Here is a 13,078-nt window from a genome sequence, read left to right as displayed (position 1 = left end):
GAATGAGGAACACAGAATCATATGTGGGAGAGCGGAGGGCTGCGATGGAGGAATGCCAGCCCTAATCCGCATGCGAGAGCTGCAGCTCAGTGTCAGGTGTCCGTCTGTGAATGGGCCTGTGTCACTGTGGTATCGCCACGACCGGGCCAGTCAGGCCACAGGAAGCTGGGAGAGAGAGAAACATGTCACGATGGCGCACCGGCAGGCAAACGGGAGGAACAAACATTGGAGATGGAGAGAAAGAAAGAGAGCAGCTGAGAAAGTCGCATTAAATGTTGGCCTAGGCTGCCTGCTGGCCGGCTACGCCACTGTCTGTCATCAACACGGCTTCTGTGTCCTGAATGGGAGCCAATTTGTAGAGAATTTGTTCCCCTCCCGCTGATTTCTCCCACTCTGGTTCAGACTGCCTGACATTTTTATGCCTGGAGATTGTTATCACAACACCAGAGCCCAACTTGCACCGGGTCTCCACCAAGCCGCAAGGCCTCACACAACGGAATTTCTATTAGGAGAACTTTTTCCAAAGTATTGTTTTACTTTCTAAAATTGTCCCCTGGTCCCCCAAAAAACCCAGCTGACTTGTTTGTTATGTTTGGTGAGTTTAGGGAAAACCCTGGCAACTGAGAGGCATCGTCCCAGAGTTCATGATTTTTATTTATTTTTAAACATCTCTTTGTTGATTTTAACAAAAGCAAATTAACTTAATAGCTGGTCTTCTCAATGGGAAAGTAAAAAGTAATTCCTTTAATCCATTGTAGAATTCTACATAATGGATGCAATTCATGTTTGCTTTCCAAAAAGCAAATATTGTTTGAGATAACAAAGACAGTTCATAATTTAATTAACAAAAAAGGCTAATTTACATGGGAAGAAAAAAGGTGCGCCAGTAAAACAGAGTTCAACAAAAAGAGCCAGTGGAGAATAATGACACCTGGGAGGATAATTTACAGAGGAGGGAGTTGAAATGACAAAAGAGCTAATTGAAGATATATGAATGCAGCTGAGGAACGGAGAAAACGGATGCAAATGAGGAATAGGGCATAAAGTTCTGAGTTTCATTTCTTGAGTCAAAGTACTGATCATGTTGGTCAAATATTACTGCAATAAAAGGAAAAGAAGATCTTTCAAATTATTACTTCCCTTAAAGTACTGGAGCATGTGTGTTTGAAAATACTTAATGAATGCTATTAAAAAACTGACTTTTAACAGTACATTTCTCTTCAGTGTAGTTGAGAATAATTGGGAAAATGTTAGAAAAAAGATCCAAAGGCACAGACTCTCCAAGACATTTTACATTTTCATGCATTATTTCTTCTGTCCTCACTCACATTCCACACAAGTACAAATTCTCAAAGGCTGTAGTAACAGTAATCACGTAAATGTTATTCACATTTTATTGGTTACCATCATATCATTACAGCTTCACTCGCGTCACTGCACGTCTTTTTCAGCTGTCTGGGAGTTTGTCATATTCACACATTTGAGTTCAAACAGTTACTACGGATAACGAGCAGGACATAAGAGAGACGTGTGAATGACACGTCGTTACATTTTCTGCATGTATGGCATAGCTTTTGATTGTGATATTTGAAAAATTCAAATTATATCTGTTAGTATTTAATCTTGAAATGCACATCCATATCCTGTAGAATAACAAGCTTCATCTGTGTATGACAAGTTTGGACAGCACACCTGAAGACTTAAATATGCCTGTCTAGACTCCTAAGGAGAGGAGGAATATTTGCATTCCAGTCATCATACAAACTGTGATCATTAAAAACAAAGAAATGCTGCTTGAGTACACAAGTTTGTCTTCTGATACCAAACAGCTGCAGGCGAGTTGAGCCTGAAGCTGGTTATTTATAGACATAATGCAGCATAAAAATGCACAAAAAATGTTTTGGATTTGTACAAAAATCTTTTTTTATTTATATAATTATGATGGTAATAATAATAGTAGTAGTAGTAGTAGTAAAACGTTGCATCCATCTACACATAATGTATAAAATGATTGGGGAAGTTTCAACGACTCACAATTTAATTATTTGAAAAATACAAAACATTTACAAAATAAAAAATTCACTAAAAATAACATTTAAAAATGTAAATTTGACTGAAAAAACTACATAACATTAAAAAAAAAAGTTTAAAATATGGAAATAAATAAAAATAATAATAATAATAATCAAATTGTTTAAACAAAACAAACAAGGAAATTAAAAATAAATTCAAATAATTTTATCCAATTTATACAGAGAAATTTATGGGTGGAATGTAATTACTGCATAGTTATATTTTTATTATTAGGTGGGGGAATTTGAATAAAAGTATTTAATTCTGATATGCAACCAAATGGTAATCTTACCAAAATCTGATAAGATTATAATTTCATTCTGGTAATATTATGTCTCTATTCTCAACATAATAATAAAAAGATGCTTAGTCTTGCTTTAAAACTCTGACATTCTTTTCAGATTACTTTTAGTTTTTTTTATAAAAGAATCATTTCATAACCATTTTGCCACTTTGTGTTGGTCTGTCTGGCCTGCGGTTTGTGGCGGCAGCATGACCAGACGTGAAGAAGCGCAGACATTTGCACAATGCGCTGTGAGTTAAACCGGATTGATGCGACTGTAGCGCCAGCTCTGGAAATCTATTTCTATTGGTAAATATTGTTTTGCTCTAAGAACTCTGTAGTAAATTTCTCTCTATTGCAGGGCATAAAAAAAGTCTGATTGACGTGGCAGCTCCACTGATTAATGCTCAGACTCTTGAAGCTGCTAAACACAGCGCAGCCCTCTAAGAAACTGTGTGTGTGGTACTAATTACACTCAGTCTGTCTACAAAACAGCTTCCCCATTTTTCACCTGCCTAACATGCATACCAGCCTGACACGCACAGCCAACCATCACCGGTGTGTCTTCTCTTTTCTCCTGCTGGTCTTCTCCTTGTTTTGTGTGTGTGTGTGTTTTATTGACACTCTACTGATGGAGGGATGTCCATCTGATCCTCCAGCTGTCTTGGGTGTCCCTCAGCGTCGCTCACAACACATCCGTCATCCTAAAGCTGCCCTGCAGCCTCAAAACACACTCACGCACACCACCAGCATTCATACACAACTGAACAGATAAAATCACTCATCTTAACACAGACACCGTGGAAACATCACAACAATAACCCCCACACACACACGCCAACAAATGCTTCCTTGCTAGTGTCGCTCTCCATCTGGATGATGGGGAATGAGGCCATAGGAAGGTGAACAAAGATGGATGCACACACACACGCACGCCCACCTCCAGGTCCCCTCACGCACACACACACACAAACTAAGCCTAAGGGAGATTCCTTCAGACTACAGCTCTACATCCTGGGTGGCAAGATTCACACACACACACACACACACACGCTCAGTGAGCCTGGAGATGGAGCAGGTGATTGATTAAACTGATACCAGGAACAAATCATGGACTGGTAGTAAACCGAAGCAGGAACTAGTAAAAGATCCATCATGTGAGCGCTACGTGTAGATGCATGCGCCTGGGTAGAGGGCTGGTAATTCCATCCGAAACCTGAGGGGTGACCTCAAAACACGTACCGACTACCCTTCACTCCCCTAACCCCGCCTGAGGCCGCACACAACCCAAAACAGACACACACACACACACACCAAGTGAAGCCACACGCAGTGACAGCTAACCTCCCTAACATGAGCAGCAGCAGCTTTTCCCGTCTGGTACAATGACCAAACATGCGTCAGAATGAACACGTGCTGTACTTTTATCTGCACATAAATTCAGTCTGCCAGTGGTTGTGAGGGATCCATAAATACACAGAATTAACAGACTTCAAAAATATTAACAAAATCACTTTTTGTGATTCATTCACTCCAGCCCTGTTCAGTCCACTTTCATCAAACTCTGGACCATCTGCATAGAAAATCTGATTCACTTGGGTAGGTGTGAACGTATAATCAAACTCTGATACGTACCAAAAAAAGCTAACTTTTTTGGTACAAACCCGAGTCTCTGTACAATTTAAGTGAACTCTGCTGCATGGACTGTAGTGCCGGGCATTCTGGGTAAAAACAACCAAAACCACAATTTCTCCCATTGCGCCAGCAGGAGAAATGGCTTGTGGTCTTTTACCAAAAACAAAAGAGAACTCCTACAACAGCTAAATTCTGATGCAACTCCATTTTGTTTCCATTTGGTGAAGAAGGAAGTTGCTCTCAGTGTCTACAGAGGTTTTCGCGTCATTTCCTTCAGTGGTTCTTGGTGCAGCGCCCCCACAGACGGGGAGGGGAGCAGGTGGTTCATTTGAGACAGTACTGCAGCAGCTTGGTTCAAATTCCTTAATTTATTATTCTGATTTGAACACTATGACACATAAAACATAGAGGTAAGTAAGGTTTTCATTTCTTTGTACACATTTGTCTTATTTGTGCTTTTAACTACAATGTTGTATCTCTTTAGCAAACTGTGCTACACAGAACTGCCGAATGCACTACATTTATTAAATGTTGGGGATATGGGTTCCTGGTGGGGTTTCTGGTGGTGCTCCTACAGCTTTCCACCAGATGGCGCCAGAGGTGGCTCCTCCTGGCGGGGCGTGCCGGTATCAGGCGCACCTGAACCACATCTTCTCATCATCTCGGGAGTTCAAGAGGAGCTGACTGCCGTTTCTCCGACGCCTGAGTGTTTGCCAACAATGGTAGTCAGACCCTCCTAGTATAGCTACTCCTGGATTCCTAAGAAATCTCGAGTGATTCCTGTTGTTGTTTTTTTTCTTCTCTCCAGGTGTTTTCAGCCAGACGCTGAGTTTCCTCCGTGAGAGGTTTTTTCTCCCCTGGTTTTCCCTGTACCTACCTTCTCGTGACGCCGTGGAAGTTACCCACTGGTTGCCCGAGCTCCTTCCCTGTTTTCCTCAAGTGGACCAAGCCGTTTTCCTGAGGAATCCTGACGTGCAGTCGAACCGCTCCTCTGTCTCCCACCGCCTGAACTTACCTGTCCGCCCTCCACCACAGCCTCTTCCGCGCCAGCTCACCCGAGCTACGGTCAAAGAAGAACCCCGTCCGATCGGAACCCAACCCGGCAGATTTCCCTCCCCAATCTGAACCGCCAACTCCACAAGTAAGACCAGTTCTGTTACGAATCTGTGTTTCCATTTTCCCACATCCTTGAACTCATCATCTCTCTCTCTACTGCCACCGTAGTGAGCCGCCTTTTTCCAGAGCTGCCTCCAGAGTGCCGTGTCCTTTCAAGACAACCCTTATCTGAATCTGCAATAAATATTATTACTGATCTTTTGTCTACTCTGTGGTGTTCTGCATGTGGGCAAAAAGAGTTGATTCCAACATGACAGAACACTCAGGCCAATCACCAAGCCCAGCAGACGCCATCAGAAGAACTCTTTCTGAACAACATTCACTCCTACAATCTCATGAAACGGCTTTACAAGAATTAAGTACCCGACAGGCCGAGACAAATCGGCGTCTAGGGGAACTAACAACTTTCCTTCAAAGCTCTGTTCCACAGCCACCCGCTCTCGAACCAGCCCGCGCTCCGGATCCAGGTCCACCGGTCCATTCCACGTTTTCGGAGATCCGTCCTCCTACCCCTGAAAGGTATTCTGGCGATATGGAGAAATGTAGGGGTTTCATTCTACAATGTTCCATCATTTTTAATCACTCCCCTCAAAGTTTTGGCCATGATGGTGCCAAAATTGCGTATGTTCTCTCCCTGTTGTCAGGCCGAGCATTACGCTGGGCTGAAGCCAGATTCCCGTCACCCGTCAATTACGGCTGCACCTTCGATGAATTTTTAAGGGAGTTTAAACAAGTATTCAGTCAAGAACATGACAAAACCTTTGATTCCCGAGAGTTATGGAGGATTAAGCAGGGGCAGCGGACAGTCGCTGACTTCGCAGTTGATTTCAGAATAAAAGCGGCAGCCTCCAACTGGAACGCCGCCGCACTAAAGAGTGCGTATTTTCACGCTTTAAGTGAATCGATAAAGGATGAACTAGCCACCTTAGATGAGCCAGAATCCTTAGAGGATCTAATCGCCATTACCATTCGTCTTGATAATAGAATTCGCTCCCGAACAAAGGAGAGGAGCCGTAGAGAACCACCAGTAAAATTTTTCACCTCTTCTCCACTATCTCCTCCTGTCACGTCTCCACAGAGTTCCACAGATCCAGAACCGATGCAGATTGGTCGAACCCGCCTAACCCCGGAGGAGCGACATAAGAGAATGACATCTCGTCTATGTCTTTATTGTGGGGCCCCTGGTCACTTTATAGCACTCTGCCCTGTGCGTTTAAACCCACAGGTCCGCCAGTAGAAGCGAGGAGGTTGGCGGACCACCTCCTGAATGAAAAGTCTCCTCGTTTGTTGGTACCTGTTACCCTGATTTACGGTAACCAGTCTCTACCTATGTCAGCCCTTGTCGATTCAGGCTGCGAACAGAACCTTATTGATTCAACTTTAGTTCAGCAGTTATCTATTGAAACCATTCCGTTATCGGTTCCCCTGCGGGTTGCAGCTATTGATGATCAGACTCTCCCTCATATTACTCACCAAACCAAGCCGTTGCATCTAGTCACTTCTGGCAACCATAGAGAGCTAATTTCTTTTTTTTGTTTCCCCACTGCCAGTTCGTCCATAATCCTTGGTTTCAGTTGGCTACAACAGCATAACCCGCACATCAACTGGTCCGATAGTCTTATAGAATCATGGTCTATTTCCTGTCATCAATCCTGTCTCCGTTCCGCAGTCCCTCCAGGATACTCACCGGTCGCCTCTAAACAAGCAGATCCTCCCGACCTGTCTTCAGTTCCGCTCGAATACCACGACTTGGCCCCTGTGTTTAGTAAATCAAAGGCTCTCTCTCTTCCCCCTCACCGTCCCTATGATTGCGCCATTGATCTCCTCCCTGGGGCACCTCTTCCCTCCAGTCGCCTTTATAACATTTCTCGACCTGAGCGAGAAACAATGGAGAAATATATTAATGACTCTCTCGCTGCAGGAATCATCCGCCCATCCTCTTCTCCGTTAGGAGCAGGATTTTTATTTTGTGGGAAAGAAGGACGGCTCCCTCCGTCCCTGCATTGACTACCGGGGGTTGAACCAAATAACGGTTAAAAACAAGTATCCTTTGCCACTATTATCCTCAGCTTTTGAACCAGTACATGATGCCACAATTTTTTCTAAATTAGACCTTAGGAACGCTTACCACCTGCTCCGCATTCGTCAAGGTGACGAATGGAAGACAGCATTTAAGACCCCTATCGGTCATTTCGAGTATTTGGTTATGCCTTTCGGCTTATCGAACGCTCCAGCATTTTTCCAAGCCTTAGTTAACGATGTTTTGAGAGACTTTTTGAATGTTTTTGTGTTTGTGTATCTAGATGATATACTCATTTATTCCAAGACCCTCGCTGAACACCGACGCCATGTCCGACTCGTTCTCCAGCGCCTCCTCGAGAACAAGCTGTTTGTGAAAGCAGAGAAGTGTGAATTTCATACCGCATCAGTCTCGTTTCTGGGGTTCATTCTTGAGGGCGGACAGGTAAGACCGACAGAGGAGAAGATTAAGGCTGTTTTAGACTGGCCAGTTCCTGAGACGCGAAAACAGCTGCAGAGGTTTCTCGGGTTCGCAAACTTCTACCGCCGATTTATTCGCAATTACAGCCAGACTGCCTTACCTCTGACGGCTTTAACATCTTCCAAGGTGGTTTTCAGTTGGACCACACAAGCAGCTGAAGCCTTCAAAAAACTAAAAACCCTTTTTGCTAGTGCTCCTGTGCTCATTCAGCCGGACCACAAGAAACAGTTTATAGTTGAAGTGGATGCATCAGATACGGGTGTGGGGGCTGTCTTATCTCAAGTTTCAGGTTCTGACAATAAGACTCACCCGTGTGCCTTTTTTTCCCGTAGACTATCCCCGCCGGAGCGCAACTACGATGTGGGCGATCGGGAATTACTGGCCATTAAACTGGCTCTGGAAGAGTGGCGACACTGGCTGGAGGGGGCTGTACATCCCGTAATAGTGTGGACGGATCATAAGAATCTCGCTTATCTCAAATCCGCTAAGAGACTCAATCCCCGTCAGTCCCGCTGGTGATTAGAATAGTGATTCTTTTCTAGATTCAATCTCGCCATCTCTTTTCGCCCTGGTTCTCGTAATGTTAAACCCGACGCCTTATCCCGCATCTACTCTTCCGATGATGTGGTTAAAGCCCCCGATCCGATTCTGCCGCCCAGTTGCACTGTAGCTGCGGTCACATGGGAAATAGAAGATCTGATTAAACAAGCGCAACAATCCGAGCCGACCCCCGATTCCTGTCCACAGGATAAGATCTATGTTCCCACAACAGTCAGAGCCCGGTTTATATATTGGATTCATTCATCCAAGTTTTCTGCACACCCGGGCATTAGTCGCACTGTCGCCCTCATAAGCCGAAGATTTTGGTGGTCATCCATCCATAAGGACGTAAAAGAATACGTTTTAGCTTGCCCGGTTTGTTCGAGAAATAAGTCCTCTCACCGACCTCCCTCGGGTCTCCTCCAACCTCTCCACATTCCCGGACGTCCGTGGTCCCACATATCTGTCGACTTCATCACCGGCTTACCTCCGTCTAAGGGCATGACCGCCATCCTGACTATCATCGATCGTTTTTCGAAAGCCTGTCATTTAGTTCCCCTGAGAAAGTTACCCACCGCATTTCAGACAGCCCAGCTAATGGTTAAACATGTTTTCCGTTTACACGGCATCCCACAGGAAATTCTCTCGGACCGAGGGCCCCAGTTTATCTCCCAAGTTTGGAGAAATTTCTGTTCCGCGCTTGACGCTAAGGTTTCCCACTCCTCAGGTTTCCACCCACAGACCAATGGCCAGACTGAACGCATGAACCAGGAACTGGAATCAACCCTTCGCTGCTTCACATCCACAAACCCATCCGAATGGAGCCAATTCCTTCCCTGGGCTGAGTATGCGCACAATAGTCATGTATCCACCGCTACTGGGTTATCACCATTCGAAATATCCCTAGGCTATCAACCACCGCTTTTCCCCTCAGAGGAGAAAGACATTACAGTGACTTCAGTACGACACCACATCCGTCGTTGTAAAAAGATCTGGAGTAACACTGTCCAGGCCCTCAGCCGCACAGCGGAGCAAAATAAACGCCAAGCAGACCGCAGGAGAATCCCCGCTCCAATCTACACTGCGGGTCAGAAAGTTTGGTTGTCCTCACATAATATCCCGTTAAAATCCATGTCTAAGAAACTGTCCCCCAGGTTTATTGGCCCTTTTGACATTGAATCCATTATCAGTCCGTCTGCGGTCCGCCTCCGTCTCCCTGCCTCCATGCGCATTCATCCCACCTTCCATGTTTCACAAATCAAACCCGTCCAGGCCAGTACTCTCTGCCCTCCTTCCGAGCCCCCTCCTCCCGCCCGTGATGTGGAGGGTGACCCGGTCTATGCTGTCCGCCGGATCGTGGACTCCCGTCGGCGTGGTCGTGGTTGGCAGTACCTCGTCGACTGGGAGGGCTACGGTCCGGAGGATCGTTCTTGGGTTTCCGGGTCATTTATTTTGGACCCGTCTCTTATTGCTGATTATCGGCGCTCTCTTCCTTCTAGCTCTTCTCGGCCGCCAGGTGGCGACCGTTGAGGGGGGGGTACTGTTGGGGATATGGGTTCCTGGTGGGGTTTCTGGTGGTGCTCCTACAGCTTTCCACCAGATGGCGCCAGAGGTGGCTCCTCCTGGCGGGGCGTGCCGGTATCAGGCGCACCTGAACCACATCTTCTCATCATCTCGGGAGTTCAAGAGGAGCTGACTGCCGTTTCTCCGACGCCTGAGTGTTTGCCAACAATGGTAGTCAGACCCTCCTAGTATAGCTACTCCTGGATTCCTAAGAAATCTCGAGTGATTCCTGTTGTTGTTTTTTTTCTTCTCTCCAGGTGTTTTCAGCCAGACGCTGAGTTTCCTCCGTGAGAGGTTTTTTCTCCCCTGGTTTTCCCTGTACCTACCTTCTCGTGACGCCGTGGAAGTTACCCACTGGTTGCCCGAGCTCCTTCCCTGTTTTCCTCAAGTGGACCAAGCCGTTTTCCTGAGGAATCCTGACGTGCAGTCGAACCGCTCCTCTGTCTCCCACCGCCTGAACTTACCTGTCCGCCCTCCACCACAGCCTCTTCCGCGCCAGCTCACCCGAGCTACGGTCAAAGAAGAACCCCGTCCGATCGGAACCCAACCCGGCAGATTTCCCTCCCCAATCTGAACCGCCAACTCCACAAGTAAGACCAGTTCTGTTACGAATCTGTGTTTCCATTTTCCCACATCCTTGAACTCATCATCTCTCTCTCTACTGCCACCGTAGTGAGCCGCCTTTTTCCAGAGCTGCCTCCAGAGTGCCGTGTCCTTTCAAGACAACCCTTATCTGAATCTGCAATAAATATTATTACTGATCTTTTGTCTACTCTGTGGTGTTCTGCATGTGGGCAAAAAGAGTTGATTCCAACATGACATTAAATAGCATCACACTGATTAGCTTTGGTTTTGGAAACGGCTTTCAAGCATTTGAAAAGTTTCCCATAGTTGCACTAAAAACTGCACAAAATACCAGAAATAACGACACCACGAGGCAAACAAGCGAACCTTCACTGGGGAGTGTGTGTGTGTGCGTGTGTGTGTGTGTGTGTGTGTTGCTGGACTGCCTTTATCACGCTGAGATTTTAATCACTTGTTGTTGATTCAAGCCTTTGTGTCTTTCATCCCTGACACTTGTGCTGATGCCTTCGGTAAGCTGCGCTGCGGCGTCTGACTCCATGTGTGGAAGAACTGTTTGCTTTAGGATTGAGACTGGATTAGTGAAATTGAGACAAAACAAACTAGGCACAAATGTTGACACCATTTTGACTCCTCTACATCTCAGGAACTCATTTAGACAAAAAAAACGTGAAATAACAATGTGTAATGGAAAGTTACGTTATTTATGAGGCTGATTAGAGAACAACAACAACATAAAATCCAAGTACCTATGAAACTTGCCAGTGTTGACATGAATACTCAACGCTAATTTTAAAAATCTAACAGTGAAAATAGTTATTGTATTACTACCGTTAAATGAGTTTCAATGTAATGTATTGTTTTGTAAGACTTATTGATGGTACAGGTCTGTTGATTCACTATATTGTTAGCACAGAGACATAAATAACTGTATATGGAGGAGTGAATGCTGCAAGTCAATGACTCGATGCAATTCCCTAGAAAACTTTTTACACTTGAGCTTGATGCACTGTCTGATAATTAGGATCAATTGGAGTGTGTGTGATTGAATTAAAATTACTATTTTAAAAAGTGACGGTGACACCCTACCCATGTCAAAAAATTCAGCAAATAGCCTGAGGGGTCAGTGCTCTGTTGGTGCAGGTTTGTGCTGTCAAAACTGTCGTCTGCGCAGCTTTGGTTTCTGATTTTAAAAACATTAAAAACCATTTTTTAGGTCATCCAGAGTTCACCATCCCCACGTCTTGCTCCAAAACAAACCAAAGTGGGCTACTTCGTTAGTGCTCCGTTGGTGCAGGTTTGTGCCATTAAAACTGTCGTTTGTGCAGCTTTCCCGTACGAGTTATTAAAAGTTATAATTTTAGCCGATGACGTCACCAGCCCCCCACTTTGCCCCAAAACAAACCAAAGTGGACTACTTCGTTTGTGCAGGTATGTGCCATTAAAACTACTGCAGTGAAGTTGTCTTCAAGTTGGATATTGAATATTTGCTCTCCACGGAGTAAGAGGCGCCCAGTTCAAGGTTGATCCGATTTATGAACTCTAATTTCGGTCAGCCGTTCTCTACCGCTCCCTCCTCAAGAGCTCAGAGGTTCACTTAGGGACTGTCAATAAATTTCTGAACCAAACACTCCTAAGAAACAAATGTAAATAGATATCTTGCCTTGAGACCAACTGACACAAAATGTATGCTGCACAAGGTGCATTGTTCTCTAGTGAATTTTTAAGTCATACTCAATATTTTTTACAATTATAATATTAAAAAGTACATATTGTTTCTTCAATAGCTTCCAAGTCATGTGCCCTATTGACTCAAACTCAGTGTGAAACTGTTCTTCTAGGCTCGTGAGATGAGGTACACTCATTTTTATTGCATTTGTAACCTTTTTGATATTATTTTACCATTTTTTGGTCAAAATTTAGTATTTTTCTTCTATAGCTTGTGGGTCATGTGACCCATTCGCACTAAATCAGTGTGAAACTGTTCTAGACTCGTGAGATGAGGCACATCTGGTTTTATTCCATACTACTACTTTTTTTCTTCCATAGCTTCCCCATTTTAGATCTTTTTACATTTTTTACGGAATTTTGCATTTAACAAATATGATTGTTTTTTAATAGCTTACATGTCCCATAGACAAGGAATAAAATGTTTAAAAGGGAAAACTTTCTCATTTTAACAAGATGCAAATTTTATTAAAACAAGAAACAGTTTATTGTTTAAAAAGGGATGAAAACATTTTTTTATAACAGAATGCATAACTCATTAATACCAAAATATTTTCTCTTTTAAATAAAAAAGGTTGTAACAGTATACAGCAACACCTACTGGGATTTTTAGAACAATAAGAAACAGGGTGAGAAGAAGAAAAGTCAGAGTGAAAAGTCCCAAGAAGAATCTTGTTTGTGTGTCAGTAACTGAAAAACGATTAATGAGTTGGACAAGAACCTGTTTTTTTGTGGCTAGTTAGAGATAAGTCATCATCTACAAAAAACCTCAATTCATCCCAACTTAGTTCAAGTCACAACAAAAATCATCACAAAACAACAAAAAATCCTCAATTTAGTTCATATACAGAAATACACAATCAATTCAAACCAATCGTACAGACAGACTCCAATTCAGGCACATACAATATGCACATAATTATTATTCAAAAGAGTAAAAACTTTTCTATTGAGTGACTGACTTGCACCACTATCTCCTCCTGGACATTCAGCTTTAATTAAAAGTGTTGTGGGACATGGGCACTGTTATCAAGCCAGATGTACTGTATATCCACCAC

At 44.0% G+C, this 13,078-nt stretch overlaps 1 long non-coding RNA gene across 1 annotated transcript; it reads left to right on the top strand.

Moving 5' to 3' along the window:
- The first annotated feature begins 8,884 nt into the window (after window positions 1-8,884).
- LOC114135886 (uncharacterized) lies at window positions 8,885-10,516 on the top strand. Its single transcript, XR_003593676.1, has 3 exons — window positions 8,885-9,881; window positions 9,968-10,300; window positions 10,384-10,516. It is a non-coding gene; the product is annotated as an uncharacterized LOC114135886 (long non-coding RNA).
- The last annotated feature ends 2,562 nt before the right edge of the window (window positions 10,517-13,078 follow it).

The sequence above is a fragment of the Xiphophorus couchianus genome, chromosome 20, assembly GCF_001444195.1.
Source record: "Xiphophorus couchianus chromosome 20, X_couchianus-1.0, whole genome shotgun sequence".
Lineage (NCBI taxonomy): Eukaryota > Metazoa > Chordata > Actinopteri > Cyprinodontiformes > Poeciliidae > Xiphophorus > Xiphophorus couchianus.
Note: the sequence above shows the minus strand (reverse complement) of the source record. Positions and strands in the feature narration are given on the sequence as shown.